Here is a 6,000-nt window from a genome sequence, read left to right on the forward strand (position 1 = left end):
GCTTACGGTTTGGGTGGAATCTGAAAATCTGTTGCTCAGAAATCTGACAGGGTTTTTCAAAGGCCTAGGTACATCTATCAATACTCAGATGTTGGCCCTTATAATGGAACAAGCAAGGTGGCGCTCAAGCATTCTTCACCTGTATTTTGTTGATTTTCGTTCAGCTTTGTATACACTGCAGAGAAACATTCTCTGGAATAAATTGTTAAATTGGGGTATTTCATCTACTCTCCTCGGAGTAATTCAATTACTGTATTCAGATACATGGACAAAAGTTAGACTGGGTCAAGGCTCATCAATCTAGAAAAAAATTCCAACAGTGGCGGCCTAAAACAAGGCTGCGTCTTGGCTCCATTGGTGTTCAATTTGTACAACCACCAACATTACATCTGGTCTGAACAGAATCAATTCAGATTCCCCTTCGGTGGCCGGCTTTAACGTTTCCCATTTTCTGTACGCCGACGATATTCTCCTACTTAGTTACACCAAGGAGGGGCTCCAGAGGCTAATTAGCAAAACTGCCCAGTACGCATCGATCAATGGGTTAAAAGTTAATTTAAGTAAAACAAAAACCATGCTAGTGACACAGGGTATAGTAATACAACCAACATTTTATATTGAAAACTTTTTATAGATTCAGTGTGCTGTTTATTCAAAGAAGGAACAATGCATTAATAGCAGCGTTTACCTCCCTCTAGAAACCCTAAGAGGCTTGTCCCTTAAATCACTATTACAAATCATAGCAGCAAAACACGCCCTTTCTCTTACGTACGGCGTGGCGATCCTGACAGGAAAAGCCGATAAAATAATAGACAAGCTCATGGTAAGGACCTATTGTCGCTTATTCAATCTCCCAAAACAGGCTTCGCCTGCTCACATTTGACTCGAGTTTGGCCTTAGGAGACAAAATATAAACAGTTCTAGGGCATTTTTGAGATTCTGTTATGAACTAAAAAAAGACAACAATTCCACTCTGATGACAACCGGATGGCAGGCTATAAGCGACCCTAGAAATATGGTAGCCGGTGAATATTTTAATCTGGCCATGACTGCTTTTAGTGGAGAACAATTAGGGTCTTTACCTCTCACAAGTCACATTTAATAGAGTGATTAGCTGGATCAGCAAAAAAGTGTAATCACTGATGGATAAAGAGGCCCCAGCGAAAAGATCCCATGTTTGGATGGCAATTGCATCATACGGCCAATTAAAATCGTTGATCTGTCTTGCGGAGTAATGGTTTGCGTTGTTACAATGCAGTCGTTGTATTGACCGCGTGGTAATTCCTTGCAGAGACAAGTATTCATGGTAAACTATGTTTTCCAGATTTACCATTTACTGGCAAATTTTTAAAGTTGATTGCGGTAGCGGAGGGTATATCAGCTAAATGAGTATAATGTAGGTTTACAATGCTTTTTATGCTATTTACCCAAGAACATACGGAGAGGAACGAGACACACCTATAGTAGGGTTTTCTGTCTCATAATTGCTCGAGTGGTTTGATTTATGAGGATAAAATGTTGAGTTTTTCAAGTTTTTTTATTGTAAAGAACAGCGATGATTTTTACAAAACTGGCACATAGCACTTTAAAAATCCTTAATGAAGAAAGGGGGCGAAAATGGATAAGGGCCTTTGTAAATAATGAAATAATCTTCTACTTTTAAAACTTTGAATCAGTTTAAAAGTGCATTTTATGACTTTATTACTATGTGATAATAAGTATGGAATGTGAAATGTCTTATATTCTAAGTTTATTATTAAAGGAACATTTAATTATTACTTACCTACTTATTTACCATGGATAACAAGGCTGATGACATGGGCGTAGGAAGTGTGGGGAACCTGGGGGATATAACCCCCCCAGATTTTGTAGTGGGGGGTACCAGCGGACAAAAATTGTCTCCTCTCTCTTCTGTCAGTCACAGAGCCATTGGCTCATCAAAGCACTAGAGCTTTGACGTGCTAATGGCCCTGTACTTGGCCTGTGACCTTCCCATTTGTTGTGCTGCATACCTCCAGGAATTGTGTCTTACCGCGCACTGGCTGCTGCGGCTGCCTGCAGCCTGCACTTCCAGGACAACGGAAGAGTCGTGAGGTAGTTTGTTGATTGCTGTTTGCATCCTGCCCCTCCTCAGCCCAACCCTACCTAATTTGACTGTTTCTCACTGCGCAATTCAGCTACTCAAAGGCAAATGTTGTGTTGAAATGTTTATTTAGAGCAGTTGAACCTCAAATTAGCATCAGACATAGTCTAAGCAAACATCTTTGGTTTCATTGCATCAGAGGTGTTGGTCTGTCCTAATATTTTCACAAATAGCAATTTAAATACCACTAGTTCGTCTTATTTCTTTTATAGTGCTACTCAACCCAATCCAGGGTGTTGGAGCACTTTACATCACACATTCACATTATACATTGACAATAAATCATATGTGTGTAAATCATCTTACAGGATGTGTTACATACACTAGTGAGGGTTATAAGGTGCAGGAGTCCCATGTCCTTTCCTTTATAAATTTGCTGTGCAATATGAGAATGATTACAATATATGAACTACAAGTAACTAAAGGATCTCTATGTGAAAAGCAATAACCCATTTACCTATCTACATAAAATGAAAATCCGTCATTTGTGTGTCCTATGCTGTGCTTTGGGGGAGACATATTAACCCTCTATGCTACATTAATTCAAAACTGGGACTAGACAAAACACCTGTCTCTCCAGCAAGTGCATTTACCTCCAGAGTTATCTGATCATTATTATTATTTCCTGAGATTTACTCGGTACATAAAGAACTATGCAGCAGGTGCCTTAACCCCAAAAGATATTTTAAACTGCAGACTGTGCAACCAATTAGCCAGAACATATATTACAGACATTCAAAATGAAGAGCACCGAATGGTTAAAACAACATTCGAACCACAAGCATCTTCCCCTGACGAAGGGCATTACAATAGCCCGAAATGCATTGGGAATGAGATTTTAAGCTGTATACATGAATTAAGGTCCCTACATGATGTGGTAGGAGGCCTGGATTGGCACAACTGCCTCATGTGAAGCAAATGGGTCTTTGGACAGTGTTATCGTGACTAAGTAGGTTAAGTTGGAGAAATTGGAAAAATATGGAATAAACACGGTGAAAATGAAAAAGGCGTAAGTTGACTTTTTGAAGCTGTGCGATTGGGTTTGCAGCACAGTGTAGCTGCAACCTGTTGTTAGAACAGATATTACTGCCACGTTTCTCCTTATTGGCAATTTCATTCTGGCAGCGTTTTAATAACTAAATGTATAAGTAGAGCCTAGATCTTTCTCCGGGATTGCATAACTTTTTTGGCACAACTGCGACGCAAAATCTAATTTGTTAAATATTGTAATGCGCTCAAATGTACTCATGACAGATCTGCTTAACATATGTGAGGTCTTTTAAAATGTTTTTAAATAAAAGAGTTTTATATAGAGCAAACTCGAGTCCTAGAGTGCTTTACATGAGCACTGGTTACGCGACAGATAGGCTCATTCATTTTTGGTAGGCATGGGAGAGATTAAGTGATTTGCCCAGAATCATAGGATGTTGAGCGTCCCCAGCTTCGAGGTCAACCACTCTGGCTGTTAGGCCACATCCTCTCTCCTTAGAATCTGATTTCGTTTTTCGTGATATCACTTCCTGTGAGGTCATAGATTGTGATGTCATGCTCTGTGATGTCACTTGCATACTGCCTAACCTGGTTAGTGCCCCACTTCTTTTAGGACGTGTGCCCTGGTGGGAGAAGTATAATGGAGAACTGGTGTTGGTGGTTGTAGGAGGCTGGCTTAGTATATGGAGAGGTGTGGTGCCGCGGCCAGGGCGACTGACGCTGGAATCTGGGGACCACGGTTCGATCCCCGGCTCCGGCGGCAGGTTAACCCAGCACCATGTGACTCTGGGCAATAGCTCCCTTAATCTTCCCGACGGCCCCCAGCGCCTAGAGACCCTTACGGGTGATTGTGCGCTTTACAAATGTGGACTTTACTTTACTTTATGGTGCACACTCTCAAGAGTGATGCACCTTGCACTAATCCAGGCAACCCTTGTGGTGATTTTAGTGGTCTTTGATAACCATAAAAAGCTCTCAAAGTGGTAGCTGTGGAGAGAAGCCTTCAGGCATATCTTAAAGGAGTGTAAAGCAGCTTGTTTTAACACATTTAATCAACAGTGTAGATTAAGTGAAAAAGAACCACACAGTGTTTATGAATATAAGTCTATCTATTATGCAACACAATAACTAACACATTGGCATATCTCCTACCTGGAGATATCAACAATGCACACAAGAATACGTCAAAATAATTAGGTAAGTAGCACAAATATACACTGTTCTCCAGGGGGAGACCAAACCATATACTAAGAAAGTGGAATGTGAACTGCAAGGGAGAACAGGACTTGGACCAGAAGACTCACAAGGAACCACCCATGGTAAGTACCCAGGAAACCCACGAAGGATGTGTGTGCAGAGTGGAAACACAGCCGCGTGTCCAATTTAAGACAATGGAGAAGTCGTGTTGCAGTTTTAAAGAAGAAGGACCCTTTGCAGAGGACCTTGAAGAAACCCATTGGAAGACTGGAGGTTGGAGAGCAACCCCTACCGTGAATGCCCCAGGAACCAGGTTACCTGCACCAGGGAAGCCCGGTGCATATGGGTGAAGTGACGTCAGAACCTGCTTTAGACGACAATGGAAGGCTTCGAAGAAGATACCTCCGGAGAAGCCTGTGAAGGTGTACGGTGGAATCCAAGAATGGAGTCTTGAAGAGGAGGACCTGCAAGCAGTGGGTACAGAGTCTATACCACTCTGAAGTGACCAGGAGGCACGGAAGCACAATGCCCACCGATGTCAGGAGGTTCAAGAGTTAAGATGGGGACCATGGCGTTGCAGCTGTGGGGACCAGGCAATGCTGAGGAAGACCAGGAGCCATGCAGGAGCCTCCCACATCAGGTGTCAGTGTCCAGGTTTTCGATGTCCGGCGGGAGCACCAACAAGCCTTGGTAGCTGCAACTACCATGGAAAGAAAAACTTTATAACCATTGGGACTAGTAAGGTCCAAGGGACTCACCAAGTGCAGGAGAGTCAGCGCAGGCCCCATGTAAGCAGAGCAGCCCACTGAAGCAAAGGAAGACCTAAATAGGACAAACAGGCCGAAGGCACAGGAGTCGCAAAAGGACATCAGGCAGCTCACCAAAGATGGAGGTGCAGAGGATGCAGTGAGGATGCTGATCTTCGAGGGGTGAGGTGCAGAAGGCTGGACGAGGTACCTTCACGCTGCATTGCGCTCTGCGCCTAATTGCCGCGCTGCTGTTTTTAAACTTACTTACCTGCCATTTTCGTTTGTTTTAGTTGTTTTCCCCTGTTTTTAAATGGGACTATTTCTCTCCCCCTCACTCGCACTGTAATCGGTGTCACACCGCTGTTTAGCGGGTCCGGTTCTTGGGTTGGGGAAGTTTGGGCGCCATCTTAGGGTGGTTGCGATTCTCTGCGGGCGCCATTTGTGAGTGGTCTAGCGCTCCGGAGGCTCAGAGGGACGCTTACTTAAGGCGACCAGTCCTGGGTACTGCCCTGACGAGGTACCTTCACGCTGCATTGCGCTCTGCGCCTAATTGCAGCGCTGCTGTTTTTAAACTTACTTACCTGCCATTTTCGTTTGTTTTAGTTGTTTTCCCCTGTTTTTAAACGGGACTATTTCTCTCCCCCTCACTCGCACTGTAATCGGTGTCACACCGCTGTTTAGCGGGTCCGGTTCTTGGGTTGGGGAAGTTTGGGCGCCATCTTAGGGTGGTTGCGATTCTCTGCGGGCGCCATTTGTGAGTGGTCTAGCGCTCTGGAGGCTCAGAGGGACGCTTACTTAAGGCGACCAGTCCTGGGTACTGCCCTGACGAGGTACCTTCACGCTGCATTGCGCTCTGCGCCTAATTGCCGCGCTGCTCTTTTTAAATTTACTTACCTGCCATTTTCGTTTGTTTTAGTTGTT

The sequence above is a fragment of the Lissotriton helveticus genome, chromosome 7 (genome assembly GCF_964261635.1).
Source record: "Lissotriton helveticus chromosome 7, aLisHel1.1, whole genome shotgun sequence".
In the NCBI taxonomy this organism is placed as follows: domain Eukaryota; kingdom Metazoa; phylum Chordata; class Amphibia; order Caudata; family Salamandridae; genus Lissotriton; species Lissotriton helveticus.